We start from the raw sequence: 18,885 nt of genomic DNA, 5'->3' as shown, positions 1-18,885 counted from the left end.
GAAATGGATTCTGAATCTGGCATAAACCTGCTCTGTTTTTGGCCTGGATAAAATAAAAAAAAAACGGAAGGAAGAAACAAAAAAATGATTCAAATTTAGCCTAATGCTTCAAGAATGCTTCTAAATGATAGTAAAGGGCATAGCAGGAATTGATTTTAAATTAAGCCAAGAGTTGTTCCATAGATAAATGAAACTGATTTCTAATTTACCTCAAACAGCTTAGGTGAAACTGTCTCAAAGAGATACAACAAAAGTTATAGAAAATGATTTCAAATTATCTTAAAAAAACCTAACCTGTGCTAACGGGGAGCTACGTAGCCGCAAGGTTACAGAGTGCGCTTTGTCAAGCGGATGGTCGTGGGTTCGAATCTTAGTAGATTCAGGCCATTCGATGTCAAAATGACTTTTAAGCATGGGTTTATTCTCAGGCTCCCCACCAGTTACCCTTCCTTTACGCTGAAATCTACAATACATTTGCGTGACTCCCTCTTAACAAAAATAAGTCCCTTTTATCAATAAAACTGGCCAGAAGGACACAACGAAACTTCTCCAGGGAATTATAATTGGCGATATTTGGCAGGAGGAAGGAGGCTCGGTATAGGAGAACAGTAAGCGTGTAAAAGGAAGGGTAGTACATTACACACAAGCACTGATAAAAATTAACAATAAGCATGCCACTTCTCAATAGCGGAATAGCTAATAATAGAAGTGCAGGATACAGCAGACACCCGGGCATATCTCACAATAGATCAACGATTCTGGTCGCAGTGAGGAAGTCCATATAAAAAAAAAACCTCTGCTAACGAGAGAAAAAAAAAATATATCCTATTTTACCTGGAATTCTTGAGAGATTCTCAACAGAATATCTGTAGCATTTTTTTTTAATTGTAAAATATATCGTGTCCACGTGGACATATTCATTACATCCTCCCACGACCACCGCCCACTCCCGTGGACAAGCGTGGACCGATCGGCATTAAAATTTGTTTGTTGGGGTTTTTGGGGCCGGGATAGGTTCTTATAATGGAACACAACATGACTGAAGAGCTAATCAAGCAATAGAAACCAAATTTGGCATGTGAAGCCTTTTAAGGAACAAGAAAGGGAAGCTCCGTAGCCGCAAGGTTACAGAGTCCGCCTTGGTAAGCGGATGGTCGTGGGTTCGAATCTTAGTAGAATCAGGCCATTTTGTTGCCAAAGGACTTTAGCATGGGTTTATTCTCAGGCTCCCCACCAAGTACCTTTCCTTCAATCTGAATTCTACAGTATCTCTGTTGACTCTCCTTCTAACAAAAATAAGTCCCTGTTATAATAAAACTGGTGTGAGTAACGTATGAAAGTTCTCCCCAGGGAATTGTAATTAGGCGATATTGTTAGGAGGGACAGAGGCTCGGTATAGTAGAAAAGTAAGCTTAAAACGGAAAGGTAAAACTTACACACACGCACGGATATGAATGATAAGCGTATCACTACTACTCGAACTAATCGAACAAATAGAACCAAATTTGGCATGTGGAGGTTTTTAGGGGCAAGCATTTTTTATGATGGTTTGACATCCCTCCATAGTCTGGAAGTAGATGGGTGGGGAGGACTCCAATGCAAATGAAACAGATATCTCATCCATTTTTTCCGGAAAACACCCTGAAATGATCGGGATGATGCACAGCAGCCGCACATCGACTGCAGATGCCATATTTGAATCCAAGATGGAAATTACTTGTTCTTGGTAAACAGTCGAAAATGGCCGATTTTCACCCAATATCTGTATTCCAGAACTAGAATAAAATTGACTGCAGAAACCATTTTGAATTCTAAGATGACGACCTCCGGTGTATGTAAAACTGTCAAAAATGATCAAATACCATGCAACATGGATTATTCTGGAACCAAAATGACGTCCAGACACCAGGAATTGACCTTACATGCCATTTCGGAATCTAATATGACAACTTCTGGTTTCTGGAAATCAGCCGAAAGTGACCAAATATCACCCAATATGGATACTTCCGTAAGCGTGATGAAGCACAAAAGCCAACAATCGTCCTCAGACACCATTTTGAATTCCTAGATGACCAGTTTCTGAAGAGCAGCCCAAAATGACCGAATGCTACTCAATTTGGGAATTTTCAGAATCAAGGTGATGTATGGAAGCCAAAAGGCGGGAACGTTCTCACTCAATCATTGCGAACGATTTGTCTTTTGAGTTTCAATGTTTTCGTCATGCATTTGCAGACTATAAACAAATCGCAAGGTCAATGTTTGGATGTATGTGGAATCAATTAAAAATGTTTAAAATTATTTAAATAAAGAAATACTTTAAGGTATACAGCCCGAGGGGCTATATGAAATGGTGACGTATGACCAATATATATGTTGATTTTAACTCTTGTTTAACATATTTCACTACGCCTGTTATACACCGTATATCTCAAACAGTTATAAGGTCTCCACTTGCTAGCGTGTCAAGAACAAGAATGAAGTTGAATTTTCTACACGCAGTCTTCTGTATCGAGTTGTGCCGGTTGTGCGTAGATTTTTACAATGTAGGCGGCGCAACGCAGATTCGAGAATGAGAAACGAAACAAAACACTTTCGATACTACTGAGTGATTGTCATGAGCATCAAAAGAAAATCTAGGTAGAGCTGTACATTGAAACATGGCAAGGCGAATAGCCTCGCGCTACCGGTAGCATTGAGTATTTTCCTTGGCCGCACATAATAAATTTGCTCTCCGCTTTGCCCTCCGGTAGCTGTGTCAGTAAAATATCCTGCAGCCTGCCAGCAAAATATCCTGTATCTGTAGCTGCCGTGTTACACAATATCTGAAAGTTGACTCGTATGCAGCTCTCGTTTCCCGATGTTGTGTACTGCCGGTACCCGGATAACTGTCCCATAATGAAAAACAACATGTTGAGAAAACGGCGATTTAATATTATTCGTGACTTTTCGGATTTCCAGCAATTACATCCAGAATAGGGTGTCCCGAAAAAAATCGATGTTGAAAAAGTCAAGGTGCTCAGCCCTAAATTGAAAGATAATGTTATTGATAGCATTTTTGTAGAACATTTCGACTTTATAAAATGTCGTTTTCAGGTTGCCCAAACGTGATTTATGAAAAAATGGCTTTTTCAAGCTACAAACCCACTCTTTCGCACTTTTACAATTATATTCCATTCCTAAATTCTTTCATATTTTTTTTTATTTTTTTGGGATTGTTTTTGAATATTTTTCATGGTTCAGTTCACCATTGCTTTTAGTTTTTTGACTCCCAGAGCCCATTAAACATCACAGAAAAAATAATTTTTCTAATAATTTTTAGATTAAACCCTTCAAAACACAAATTCAAAAAGTTTTTGATCAAAAACTGAAATTTTCATTGTAAAGCGGGATTTTCGACGAAAGTTTACATGAAAAAAGATACTTGATATCTTATCGGGGAGCTGAAATATTGGCATTTTTATATATGATGGAAAACTATTCATTTTAACGAATATGTTAAAAAATTGTTTTATTTTAAGAGATAGAAAATAACAATGTTCAGAAATTAAATGCGTTTTTGGATGGCTGATAACTAAGTAGAAGGTTTAAAAATTCGGAAAAATCTGCGAAAAAAGTTAAAACGAAAATTGTGATTTTTATTGCCTGCTATTTGAAATTCAACGTTGCTCGTAATATGTAAGAGATAGAAACATGATGTCTTCGGTAAAGTTTCTTGTTTTAAGATAACCTAAAACTTTGTCGAAGACACCTTGCGTCTATCTCATTCTGATTAAAAAGTAAATTTTTTTATCTCACTCATTGGTGGATTGATCACCCATCTTTCTACATTGAAAGATGCATTTTCGAATATCCTGAAACTTCTCCAAATATACCTTATGGCTATAATCAACATTTGAGTCACTATTTAGGAAATTATACGCACAAACGGCAAAATAAAACACTGTGCAATGGAGATATTGAGCTTTAGTTGCATTTTGGACAAAATGCATAGTTTTCCATCACATGTTAAATCGCCAATATCTCAGCCCCCCGATAAGATATCAAGGATTTTTTTTCATGTAAATTTTCGTCTTGAATCCCGCTTTGCAGTAAAAATTTCAGTTCTTGATCAAAAAAAAAATTTATATGTGTTTTGAAGGGTTTTTTCTGAAAATTATGAGAAAAATTAACTTTTTTATGATGTTCAATGGACTCTGTGAGTCAAATAATTGAATGCGATGCTGAACCAAACCACGCAAAATGTTCAAAAACAACACCACAAAGATAAAAAAACTTATGGAAAAATGTAGGAATCGAACAGCTTTGAAAAAAGTGCAAAAGGGTGGTTTTGTAGCTTGAAAAAGCCATTTTTTTATAAATCACGTTTGGGCAACCTGAAAACGATATTTTATAAAGTCGAAATGTTCAAAAAAAATACTATCAATAACATTATCTTTCAATTTAGGACTGAGCACCTTAACTTTTTCAACAACGATTTTTTTTGGGACACCCTAATCCAGAACCAATGACCATAACAGTTTCAAGGCACCACAAGTTTATCGTTGAGAACAAAAACCCATGGATGGAATTGGTTTTACGTTATATAACTTGAAAAAAAAAGGACAGAATGGGACAAAATATGCGGGAACATTTCAAAAATACTCGCATATTTTGTCCCATCACATATAAATTCAACCAGCAACCGGCAGTATCATTGGCAACGTAGATTGTACTACAGAAAAACAACATTAGTCTAGTTAATTAAATGACATACTTCCATATGCCTGAAATAATCCGATATACACTAATCTGGAGCAAAATTATATGTTTACAGTTTGTACCACTATGCAGTGGGACTGTAATGCGGGTACTTGCAATATGGGACAAAAACAACTTGATATTTTTTCCATGTTTTTCCATACAAAAGTATCAATTTTAATTTTTTTACAGAAAATATGATGACAATTAAGTCGATTCCCGATGATAACTCAAAAGTGACCAAAATCTGTATGGGACAGTTATGCGGGTACCGGCAGTGTATCTCTAACAGCTATACACTAAGGGCTTTTTACGCGGGGAATGCGTTCCTAATTTGTATGAGCCCGCGAAAAATAAAGACTTTTTTGAGTTGCAAATATAACGAAAAAAACCGTCCTAAAATGTTTGTACCTCGTTTGATGATGATAGTGGTCAATCTACTGTACTCCACTCACTATCTTGTGACGAACAATAATGAAGTTGAATTTTCTATACGCAGTCTAGTCTTTTGTATCGAGTTGAACGTAGATTTTTTCACTCTAGGCGGGGCGTCGCAGACTTGAGAAAGAGAAACGAAACAAAACACTTCCGATACTATTGAGTGATTTTCATACGCACCAAAAGACGATTTGTGTTATCGATATCGGACCGATAACGATGTTCGAGTGGGCACAAAGGAACAATTACAAAGGTGAAAATTTTCAAAATGAGGGTTTTATCTTGCTGTGACAAACTGTTTATAGGCAATACTGCCGTTTTCCTTTGGTGCTCCGGACGTTATTGTGGAAATGATTGTTAAGAAATACATGAAAATTTTACACTAGTAGTAGCAGTTGCGTAAATTCTCATAACTCTTAGCTTCAACCATTCATAGTTCTGGAAAGACCCGATTCCATAATTTTCAACTAAAAATGCGTGCTACAGAACGCTAATGATCGCACCACCGGTAGCATTGAATATTTTCCTTGGCCGCACATAATATATTTGCTCTCCGCTCTGCCCTCCGGTAGCTGTCCCAGCAAAATATTCTGCAGCATACGGTGGTACCTGTTGCTTCCGTATGCAGAATAAAAGTAAGGTGTTCCTCAGTGCCTAATAGTGGACCCGCAATCAGCTCTCGCTACCGTGTGACGAACAAGAATGAATTTTCTACACGCGGTCATTTATATCGAATTGAGAGTAGATTATTGCAATATAGGCGTGACGACGCAGACTCGAGAATGAGAAACGAAACACAACACTTTGCTGAGTCAAAATATGTAGGCAGTGGGAATTATTCCGTCCATGTTATTGCTATCCGTGCTCGGGAAGCAAGGCAATAGCGAGGAAAGTGTGTGGGAAAGCTCGACATTAGAACTTTTCATTTATTTTCATCTTCAAGCAGTAAAGTAACAATGTTGAACATGATATCAAACAATTGTTACACATTTTATTGTGAATGCTATCGACTGTGACGTGTATCTATTATTGCTTGGATTTTCGGCTCATCAGTCTTTAAGCTGAACTAAACGAAGTACTGCTTCTTTGCCTTCAACGTTTCGACAATATATTTTGTCTTTATCAAGAAGTCTACAAAAGAAACCTAAATTAATCCACCTAGCGGTCAGACCCAGCCTTTCTCATTCAATTTTTTATTTGTAAAAACAGATTTACATGAACGCTTCAATCCAATAAATGTATATTCACTCTTTAGGTTCTAAATATTGATGTTGTAATCTATACATATAAAAATGCAGTCCGGTCTGTCTGTCTGTCTGATCCATATAGACTCATAAACTACCGAACCGATCGACGTGAAAATTTGTATGTAGGGTTTTTGGTGCCGATAGAGGTTCCTATGATGGTTTGAGACCCCTCCCTCTTCTATAAGGGAGGGGTCCCATAAAAATGAAACACGAATTTCGCACAGTTCAAGAACCAATCAAGAAAATACAACCAAATTTGGTATGTGAATGTTTTTTGAGGTAACAAATTTGTCCATAATGGTTCGACGCCCCTCCCTCTTCTGGAAAAACATGTTTCTTCACAAATTTCTGCACATCTCGCGAACTAATCAACTAAATGGAACCATATTGGCAGGTAAATGTTTTTAGTGGTAACAAATATGTTCCATAATCGACCTCAGACAACATTTTGGATTGTAAGATGGCAACTTCCGGTTTCTGGAATTCAGCCAAAAATGGCCGATTTCCACCCAATATAATAATATCCGGATCTAGAATAATACACAGGAGCTAAAATCGACCACATATCTCGCCAAACATGTGAAAAGGGCCCATGTGCCATATGTAAACAAGCCAAATTTTCTCGTTTTTTGATCAATACAAGCGAAATCTGCTCTTACCAATAAGATTTATTGATAAAAGAATTTACTCTTAATCAAACAATCTTATTTGTACGAGTATATTAAGCTTGTATTCATTGAAAAACGTGAAATTGTGGCTTGTTTACATATGGCACTTGGGCCCTTTTCACATGTTCAGCGAGATATAGCATTTTAAATTCTAAGATGGCGACTTCCGGTTTCTGAAAACAGCGGAAAATGACCAAATACCACCCAATATGAGTTTTTCTTTAACCAGTATGCCGTTCAAAATCCAGAGATTGTCTCCAAATGCCATTATGAAATCCAAAATGGCGACTTCCGGTGTCGGAAAACCAGCGCAAACGACCAAATACCACCCAATATGGGTATTTCCGGAACCGTAATGATGCACTGGAGCCACAAATCGACCTCAGACAACATTTTGAATTGTAAGATGGCAACTTCCGGTTTCTGGAAAACAGCCTGAAATGGACGATTCCCATTAAATATGAGTATTTCTGGAACCAAAAAGATGCACAGAAGCTAAAAATTGATCACAGACACAGTCTTGAATTTCAAGATGGAGACTTCCGGTGTCTGGTAAACAGCCGGAAATGACCAAATACCATTCAATATGAATGTTTTCGGAACCAGAATTACGCCCAGATGACAAAAATTGATTTCACAGGCAATTTTAAAGTCCAAAATGACGACTTTCGGCTTCTGAAAAACAGTCCAAAGTGACCAAATATCACCCAATATGAGTTTTTCTTTAACCAGTATCCTAAATACCATTTTGAAATACAAGATGGCGACTACCGGTTTGTGAAAACAGCCTAAAATACTATCCAGTATGAGTATCTCTGGAACCAGAATGATGCAAGGAGCTAACAATTGTCCTCAGGCACCATTTTGAATTGCTAAATGGCAACTTCTAGGCAACAGTGGGAAATGACCGAATAATACTCAATATGGATATTTCTGTAAACGTGATGATGCATAGAAACCAAACATTGACCCTGGACACCATTTTGAATTAAAAGACGTTCACTTTTAATTTTTGGAAAACAACCTAAATAACTAAATACCTCCCAATATGGGTATTTCCGGTGTCAGATTGACGCCAGAAAATCTGCTGAAAATGACAGAATACCACACAATATGAATTTTTTTTAGAGTTAAAGCGATGTACACAAGCCAACAGTCGAGGATATTGTCATTTCGATTAAAACCAATCATTTCAAACGAGTTGTTATTTGACTTTGATCATATCCTATGGCCGATTGGTTAAGCATTTGCAGACTTTAAACACATCGCAAGGAATCAATGAATTTGAAACGGTAAAATAGTACGATACCACACTTAAATTATGTTAAGGCCACATATATCGATCAAAGCAGGTATAGTTTTAAATAGTCTTTGAATTTCTTTTCTTTCCATAATTTTTGAGCCACATATCAAATTGTTATGAAGTTTGTTATTTGTGAGTTTGAGAGATGACTCGTTCGTATGGCACTAGTTATGTTCAAATAAGTCATGTACTCTTTGAGATAATAGACTTTCGTTGTATTGTTAACAATTTAATACATAACAGTTGCTTAAGTTCGATTATAATCAAATGAAATGGGAACGTATAGGACAGCCAAACTTTAAAACCACGTGTACAATCATAATTCATCAGTTAACCCTTAACTAGCCCGCTCATCTGATATCAATATTGATCAAATCGGTTGTGTAGTTTCTGAGATAATGAAGTTTCGTGATTTTCACGAGTCGGTACATTACAGATGAAGTTACAGTTCGATTACAGTAAAATTCAATAGGGTCTTCTGAGGCAGCTAGACCATTCATTTGACACTAATTTTGTGGAAATCGGGTTAGCCATCTCTGAGAAAAGTGAGTGAGTCCAAGTAGTCATCGGAATATGTTCCTTTGCATTGCTGGATTTCACATTTTTAAACATAACAGGCAAACTTATAGTCCGATTGCAAAACAAATCAATAGGGTCTTATCGAGCAACTAGACCTTCCATTTGACACTGATTTTATGAAAATCGGTTCAGCCATCTTTGAGAAACATGAGTTAGATTAAACAGTCTTCAGAACACGTTTCTTTCCATAACTTTTGAACAACATGTTCAATCTTTATCTCTTCAAAACTTAAGGGTTTTTCAGGTAGCCCGTTCTTTTGAGACCAATTTTGTTCAAATCGGTTGTGTAGTTTGCGAGATAATGATGTTTTATGATTTTTACTATTTGATACATAACCTCGAAACTAAAAATCCGATTACAATGAAATTGAATAGGGTCTTGTGGGACAACATGACTTTTCATTTGCAATTAATTTCATTAAAATCGGTCCAGCCATCTCTGAGAAAAGTGAGTGAGAATCAAAATCTGCACATACAAACACACACACACACACATACAGAAAATGCTCAGCTCGTCGAGCTGAGTCGAGTGATATATGCCATTCGGCCCTTTGGAGCACTTTTATACTTTCGGTTTTGCAAGTGATTGCTATACCTTTTCAGGAGAAAGGCGACAAAGCAGAGACAAAGCATTGTTTAGATCAAATGTGTGTTGGGTTCTAATACAGTGGTGCAAGAGTGCTGTCTTTTCACTTAGTGTTGCAAATTGTGGATCTTCTATGTCGGTGCATGTGTCAACAAGTTTCTGCAATGCATTCAAGTTCGATCTGTGTCCGCTAATTCGTGTTTTTAACTTGTTTGTAGTCATGCCAATATATTGTGAACTGCAGTCGTTGCATGAAATACTATAAATAACATTGGTGTGGTCGTCTTTTGCTATTTTATCTTTTGTTTGTGTATAATATTGCTTGGCAATGTTTGTCTTTCCTGTGGCTAACTTAACTGTTTTGTAATCGTTTTTCAGGAACTTACTGATCTTATCAGAATGTATGCTATAGACCGGTAAGTGTATCCCAGGTGTTCACTCGGCGATTGGTTGGAACTATGTTGCTCGGTTCTCCTACAGTTTCTCTGGTTGATGAGGCGATGTCGCAGTGTCTTAGGGTAGTCGTTAAGCTTCAAATGTTGGTCCATTATGTTGACTTTTGCAAACTCCGATAGGCCGGTGGACAACCTGTTCACTCTTCTAATAAAATTGATGGCCATATTTATTTTTTGGTGAGGTGGATGCGCCGAAAAATAGTTTAGAAAACGGCCACTTGCAATCGGTTTTTGGTACCATTCCGTCGATATATGTTGATCATCGTGTCTGACAAGTAGCATGTCAAGGAAAGGTAACCGGTTGTTTTCCTCTGTTTCACAGGTGAACTGGATGTTAGGGTTGTAGCTATCAAAAGTCTTGAGCACGTAGTCAAGCTGATCGAGTGGAATGGCAGTGACTAAATCGTCGACATATTTTTCAATGAACGGCAATTTGATTTTAAGCTGTTTGAGTACGCAACCTAGCAATACCTCTGTGACGAGCTCCGCTACAATTGGCGATAAAGGGTTGCCCATAGCTGTTCCGAAGACCTGTTGGTGGTACCGTCTATCAAATTTGAAGAAACTAGCGTCGATGAAAAATTCAACTAGCTCCAGAAACAGGTCCAAGCAAATGTTCTTAGCGTTTGGTCTTGTTTGGTCCCAGTAACAAATCACGTCATGGCATACTAGTTCCTTTGGAATGCATGAGAACAATGAAACCACATCCAATGAAATCAACGAATATCCAACAGATAACGTGACAGTGTTGATGAAATCGCAAAACTCGAAGGAATCTTTAATGTTGTATGCACTATCCATGGAATTTTGAATAATTCTTCCTACGAACTTTGAAAGTTCATAGGACGGCGCCGTCATATTAGGTACTACCTGTCTCAAAGGTAAACCAGGTTTGTGCGCTTTAGGTAACCCGTAAATTCTTGGGCATAGTGCGTTCTGCGATTTCAGGTTGGAAGCTGTTTTTTTGTCGATTAGTTTCAGATTATGTAACCGCTCCACCAAAGAATTGTTTTTGCGTTGAAATGAAGTGGTAGGGTCCCGGGTTATTAATTTATATGTTTTGGTGTCCTCCAACAATACCATCATTTTCTGTTTATACTCATTGGCGAGCATTAGCACTGTTTTGTTACCTTTATCTGATTGTAAGACCATAACATCAGGATTAGTTTTTAAAAACTGTCTAGTGATTTTTTCAGCTTGTTTGCATGTTCTTGCTAGTGGATCCCACTGTTTGCTATGACTGCCAGCCTGATACATATAGTTTTGTACGATATTTGTTAACCCGCAGCTTGACTTAACTTAACTTGAATGCATTGCAGAAACTTGTTGACACAGGTACCGACATGGAAGATCCACAATTTGCAACACTTAGTGAACAGACAGCACTCTTGCACCACTGTATTAGAACCCAACACACATTTGATCTAAACAATGTTGAAATACTCGACCAACACAGAAACACAACAGCACTACCGATTCTGGAAATATGCCACATAGCAACGAACAACAATACAGTTAACAAGAAAAGTGATACAGACGGGTTAAGTTCTATTTATGCAGGTGCGTTTAACACAGTAAAAAACAATAATAAACAACATAAAATTCATAGACGTCATGAAACTGACAATCATGCGCACTCAGACAATCTGATCTAGATAAAATTTCGACAACACACGAGTAGAAGATTAACAATTGTGACCATAAATAAGATTTTTCCGAGTACAAGTTTTGTTTGATTAATCAATGACAAAAATTATTTAAAATAGTACCATTTTATGTGATAAACGCAAACAGACCACAGTTAATTATGTTTTATATAAGTTACAAATGAAAACAAAACGAAAAGCTTTAGTAAGTACCAGACATACGAGAAAGGTTTTAAAATAGGGAAAACACATCTCTGCCTTGTTTTTTTGTAGACTTCTTGATAAGGACAAAATATACTGTCGAAACGTTGAAGGAAAAGAAGCAGTACTTCGTTTAGTTCAGCTTAAAGACTGATGAGCCGAAAATCCAAGCAATAATGTTACACATTTTATCTATAATTTTTATTGCTACAATCGTTTGAAATCTGACGCAACATTTGCCAGTTCCATTTTCAATTTTACAGAATATACTTTAGTATAGAAAACAAAGACGTAGTCCTACGTCAAAAAAAAAAGAGTGGAGCGAAGCCTGCCGGGTGAGCTAGTACATAAGATTTTAAGAATAAGAATACATGTTATTGAAGAAGTGATGCGTAATATGTTATTATCGTCATCATCATCACAGCCCTCTTTCAATCTTTCATGTATTTCGATTCAAAGTGTCATTTTGAAAGCAATACACTCGCGGCCTTCGGCCTACTCGCTGTTCGAGCGAATGCTGTCCTTACTCGCTACCGCTCGTTCGGACTTAATTAAGGGTAGAAAACTCTGTTTGAGTAGACGTAGCAAACCAGTAGATCAGTCGTTTGGGTGCGAGAGGCCGCCGCTTCCGACGGCGGGTTGGCGACCGGCTCGTACCGCGGAAACCGCGGCTTAGTGCCGCCTCGATTCCTTGCCCTCGATTATGCGTCTTCGCCGCATGATTTCAAGAAAAGTATTATACCGAACTTAAACTCTTTAGGAATATATTAACACCTGAACTACATAATTAAATCTCATGCGATCGTACAACATCGCATTCGGCCTCGCGTCCATTTGGCCTCGTGTCCATTCGGCCTCGCGTTCGTTATGCCTTTTGGCAGTATGCCTCATATCCATTATGCCTCACATCCATTATGCCTCGCGTCTGTATGCCTAGCATACTATGCCTAACATCCATATGCCTAGCGTCCATATGCCTCATGTCCCGTCCCGTGCGCACTCAACCACAGACGCTTTTAATGTTAAATAGAAAATTGCTCGAGCATTTTCTTCTGTGTTTTGTGTAGACAATTAAAACTTTGTCTTCAACGCCACTTTGATCGAATTTGCAGTTTTCTAGCTACGATTTATTCAACTGTTAGTTTTTGAAAATCTACTCCTCGGAATAAATATTGATTTTTGTGAGATATGGTGTAGCATATTCGGACTTTTTTAAATATACAAAGTAAAACACTGATTAATACAGGTTCTTGTAACACGACTCGTTACCTACTAGGAATAAAAGCGTTCAAGTGCCGAAACATTTCATGGTCGATTGACCTGTAGCTTATTAATCATCATTGTCATATTTACGGAAGTACACTCACCTTGAATTGGCACTACAATTCCACCGGACATTCACAGTAAAACATGGCCGGTAGTACGATACAAATAACACTGAATCACGAATGTTACTTCTCGCAGTAGGACGCAGTAGGAGAAAAATGTTTTCTTTGCTGTTCTGGTTCCTGTCATATGCCGAAGCACAGCGCTTCCACAAATACTTGCGGGTGGTCCCATTAATTGGAAATGGTAGAGCATCCAGCGGAATTTGTTTATTCCTTTTCGGTGTTGCGGCAAAGGGAAGACACGCTAGATCAGATGCCACAAAATATGCCACATACTTTTTATGCACTTTACTGACTGCTCGTAATGTTTGGAAGTTTTGCAAGAACTTTTTTCTCTTTTTCTAGAGCGGTATGAAACAAGACAAGAGAGTGTTCTCGTTGACGCTCGAATAAGTCTAAGAACAAAGCAGGCCAGAACCTATAGTTTATACTCTCGGGTTAATATTTATGCCGAAGTATAAACAAAGCGGCAAATTTTATTTCATCGTCTGATTAAACCAAGACGATGAAATTCGCTGGAGGATCAAATTCTTCAACGCTGCCAGGGCCTGTAGCAGAGCAGTTTGATCGGATTTATGTGCGAAGACATGTGGATACATATTTATGTGGCCATTTAAGCCGAACGGTTGGTTATAAATTGCGGATTGGTTCGCGCAGTCGAGAAGAACTTTAAGCACCTGTAAATGCTTATCAGGTGATTCACTGCTTAAGCCCGCGGTGGTGAATAACTTATTCTGAGCCTGTTTTTTTAGAATGTTCCTTTGCTGTCGTGGTTACTGAACCCACATTTTTCAAAAAAAAAAAAAAAAAATCGTCCAAGCGAAACTCATCTTCACTAGCGAAAGTGGTATTGAACTAGATGACTATTTTAATTACCCGCTAGCACCCTGAATTCATAATAAACCTTTCGATCGGCACACCCCGGACACCAGCGGCAACGTTTCACCGTGCGTCCAATTCACATTCGAAAGTCAATCCCTATTAGGTTGGGGACAGCCGTCAAATTAGTATGACATATGCGCGGTCGCCGATCGAGTTACTAAACATGGTTGGAAGTCCGCCATGATGATGGATGGTTGGGAATAAATCAAAGACACGTTCACTTCGTCAATTTTCTTTTGTTTCAAATTCTACTTTCCAATCCTCGCTCGCTGCAGGAGGAAAAAAGCTCGGGATGAAGGTTCACTGCCAGCAAGTGCCTGCCACGATTTGTCATGAATCCTAGTTTAGAGTGTGGTACTGTGCATGCCGGGGGGGCCACCGTTTTTTTGTTATTCATATCTGACACACTCTGTCACGCGGTTCAATTGCTACCATGAATTATTATCATCGTCGTTGGGGGATCGAACAGACCTCCCGGAAATAGTGGTTGGTGAAATTTCCAATATATCACTCGGTCGCATGCAATAAAATCGCTGTTTTGTTTAGCCCGAGGAGCCTCATAATGGATAGTCACAGCTATTAATGGGCGTAAAGAAGGCATGTTTTGCTGTCAAGTCAAGTATACTCGGTCAACATTAATGGAAGACGCTGAGAGACGAAGAATGAATGAAGAATGTCAAGCAGCAATTGACTAATTTATGCGCTGTTAAGTGGAACATGCAAAACTCTTGTCTGATTTGTCGGCGTTCTGGATGAAATATTACCCTTGGAGCATTAGCTGGTCATTGCTGGTTGAGAAATCTGAAAGAGACTTCTTGTGTACACAATTCTAGGCGAGTGCACTAGAATTTACATGTAGGTATTTATGATTACCAGTTAAATCGATGGTGATTTGTTTCAGCAAGCCCAACAAATCTAGCTTTGAAAAGACAGCAATAACCGGTGACAGACCAGAAGTAGGCCAGGCTTTATACTTGCACTCAAGAATTGGGCCAAAAGGAAACACATCGATGCATCGTCCCTCTTTCGACATTATAAATCTAACGAAGAAAGGAGGGATTTAACACCAATTCACCCAGCCGTTGGAAGTATTCTCTCAGATTTCAGCGTAACTTTGTGCAAAAAACCGTTCATGCAAAGTTGTTTAAATTTCACTGACATCAAGCGTGTTGCCAACTTTATAGATGAGTTTGTGTGAAATCCCTCAAAGAGAAACAGCGATAGTGCGAAAGCGAGAGGGACTGGAAATCATCCAGTGTATGAAATTGTCACGATCTTGATGGGCGCTGGTCCCCATCCATGGTGTCAAGTGGAATTGAAATGTGCGAAATGCATCAAGTGTAAAAACTTGTCAAGCGAGAGGGAGAGAGAGCAAGATATAAATCTGACAGTTGGTTAAGTAGGTTATTGTCGAATAAAAAGCTGAAGCAGTGCAAACTTGCTGCACTCCACACTGCACTTTGACTCGACGTTGACAATAGGAAAGCTTTTAGACGGAGACATAAATTAGCTTATTAATGGATTAGATGCAACGAATCATGTTACTTTAAGTCGGTTATGATGAACAGATTTACGGTTATTTATACTCCCTGGAGTTGTACATCGAAAAACGGCGACAGTCGACGGGAAATGAACTAAAACAGAACACCCAACCACATCCGAACCGGTCTAAATCGGATGCCGGGAACAAACGCAGCAGCTGAACCAAAACAAAATGATGATGCAAAAGTGCATCGAAATGTCATGCCCCATTTTTAACCGCACTAGGGTGGCGCTGTTTTGTGTCATTCCATGACTGTACCGCATCCATAAAAAATGCACCGCCCGGTGCAAATCTGTTACTGCATTTCGTTGATTAATATTCCTTGTCTAATTCCGGCCATATTTTGTTCTTCTCTTGTTTCAGGTTGAGGGGTTGCATTGCGCGGTGGAAAAATTACATCACGACCATCATCATCATCTTCTTCATCTTTAGTAGCGGTACGGTACATTACAATTACAATTGCCGTACTTTGATGGAGAAGAATTTGCATCCTATCTACGGTCGTTCGTACGTCCGTTCGCGTATTTGACTTCAGGTACGCAGTTTGTGGTTTACCCAACAGCGGCATTGCAAACAACAAGGCGTACAAGTGATATGGTTCGGTGAATTTCGGCAGGAAGAAAAAGAAAAGAGCCTATTGGCTGTATGTGTCCATTGTTGGTTGTGTTACTTACGATTGCGTAGGAATGAAATTTTTGAGTTACATTTTCCGGGAAATTGTGCAATGATGGTGTGATTTCTGGAGGATTCCAAACTTTAACGAAAAACCGGCAGAATTCAGTGAAAGGTGAGTGGATTATTTGAATAATTCGTTTTTTTTCTCCGGCTGAAAATCATATCAACATATTTATTACATTTTGACTGTCGCTTTTTCAATAAAAATGGAAACTCTTTTCTACGCTTCTGCCATACATAGTATTTCAATTTGATAGTTCGTTTTCAAGATAGAGTCATTTATCTGAATTCGGCAATTTAAGCAGTTGTTATTTTTCGAATTAACAACTCCTTTGGTAAGCAAATTTTCCTCTTCTAATTTTAATTATTTTTCCCTATTATATGGACTACTTACTGCGATAAGAAATGTTGATATATTGTAAACTGAGATTCGAACCCACGACCACCCGTCTGACAAAGCGGAATTTATAACCTTGCGTCTACGGAGCCTCCCGTAATATTTTACTTTCTCACTATAAATTTCGTCTTTTCGTCCAGAAATGAACGAAAAGTGTAACAAAACTTCAAAATTTAGTTGTGAAGAGAAATCTCTCGAGTTTTTTTTTCGACAAATGCTGATGTCCAATCGTAATTTTCCAAGTACTTCTTGACGTAGTATTACGTTTTATGGTAACATAGAGATGCAAATTGAAAAACCGAAAACATTGAGGGCCACTCAAAAATGCTTATAACTCAGTCAGTTTGCAACGGATTTCCTGCATTCTTACAGCAATCGATTGAAAAATTAGCTGTGTGTCCAAAAAAATGCGGAAAATTGGGATTTTGTGACGCCTACTAGAGGAACTGCTCCATTTTTCATCTCATTAAGCCGATATACACGAAGAATGTACGGATTAAACATCAAATTTTCACGAAATCATTGAACAAATAAGCTAAATTTGCTTACGTACTCTAATGGAACCGTTTAGCATTGTATATTTAGTAAAATTAGCTAGATTCATCCTGAATTTTGTAAAACAAACCATTTTTCACAACGCTTCCATATCCATCTCAAAACTTGAATCACTGCTCAATTATTTATCTCACGATGCCCCTATATTCATCACACTGTTAATCATGAACGAATCACATTATAATGAATGAACGTAGCCGCAGCCCGACGTAGTAGTTACCTAGATATCCGCTGCAGTTGTTTACGTGCAAAACAGGTTACCTAGGTAGCCACTACAGTGCTGTAGATTTACGTCAATTATGTCGGAATAATTCTACATTTTCAGTATGAGTTTTCCGTAATAACAGAAACTGATTTGGCCACTCTTGATTTTCTTCAACGCAGTGAAAACAGATGAGAATACATACAGTTAAAATTTAGGAATTGTAGAAATTCATCTCATATATTTCTGCTAATTCAAGCTTGTTTTAGGAAATTTGAGGTAAACATTTCAAAGATTAAAGTATTCTTAGTATAGTGAGTGTTTTTGTTTAGTGATTAAAATAAAAAGTGGTCCGCTAGTGACGAAAAAAACTTTCGTTGGTTGCTGAACGAGTCCAATTGTAGCCGTATAGAACAATGCGCGGATTTTGTTTCCTGAGGAAGGTGATTGAATTAAATAAGTTTTCGAGTGCAGATGCCTGACTATAATATCAAATTTAGTGCTTTTAAGTGAGTTTTTGAGGATTATACTTTATGAGGAATCTAAAGTGAACTAAGGAGAATCCATTCCATGGATTAGCAGATTAGTTTAAGAAGAAAATATGCGTTTTTTCCTGTTTTAAATTGTGTTTACATGTTGAATGAGATGAATATATGGGTTGAGATGAATAATGGAGCAGTTCCCCTATTATATTCTTGAAAAAAAAGAGCACAAATACCAGGTAAAACTCTCAGTGTCAGTCTATTTCTTCTTTTGTTTTTCTTTTGCAAGGTGACAGGGGAATGTTTTAACAGACACTCGAGAAGATAGCTCAGGAAGTGGAGTTTGATTTAACAGAACCCACTAAAACCCATCAAATCTCCAGTCCTTATCTTCCCGGAACAAACGGTTAGCCCTCTTTACTGTTATACCTCATAACTGACCACCTGGATACTAACAGTTAGTTACCTATCTGAGAGGCTGCACAAACCGTACTCCAACCGTCCGGGTCTTCACATATTTTCCGAATTAAGTTCAAAATAGAAACCTACTGTGAGAGACTGAGAAAATCGAATTTTCATGAAAATTCGTACTTTATTGAATTCGAACTTGTTTTTCTCAAAATCTGTTCATGCTAGAAAAAAGTTGAAAAATGTAAAGTTGAAAAATGGAAAAACAAAATAGAAACCTACTGTGAGAGACTGAGAAAATCGAATTTCCATGAAAATTCGTACTTTAGTGAATTCAAACTTGTTTTTCTCAAAATCTGTTCATGCTAGAAAAAAGTTGAAAAATGTAAAGTTGAAAAATGGAAAAACAAAATAGAAACCTACTGTGAGAGACTGAGAAAATCGAATTTCCATGAAAATTCGTACTTTAGTGATTTCAAACTTGTTTTTCTCA

General features: G+C 37.9%; 1 long non-coding RNA gene across 3 annotated transcripts in view; it reads left to right on the top strand.

Annotated features, from left to right (window-relative positions):
- Positions 1-16,460, top strand: part of LOC129727623 (uncharacterized) — a 67,080-nt gene extending 50,620 nt beyond the window's left edge. For all 3 annotated transcript variants that reach the window (XR_008728569.1, XR_008728567.1, XR_008728568.1), the window contains exon 3: positions 16,037-16,460. This is a non-coding gene — a long non-coding RNA (uncharacterized LOC129727623). The remainder of the gene's footprint in view (positions 1-16,036) is intronic.
- Positions 16,461-18,885: the final 2,425 nt, after the last annotated feature.

The sequence above is a fragment of the Wyeomyia smithii genome, chromosome 3 (genome assembly GCF_029784165.1).
Source record: "Wyeomyia smithii strain HCP4-BCI-WySm-NY-G18 chromosome 3, ASM2978416v1, whole genome shotgun sequence".
In the NCBI taxonomy this organism is placed as follows: Eukaryota; Metazoa; Arthropoda; class Insecta; order Diptera; family Culicidae; genus Wyeomyia; species Wyeomyia smithii.
The sequence above is the reverse complement of the archived record's forward strand: the minus strand, read 5'-3'. Positions and strand labels throughout refer to the sequence as shown.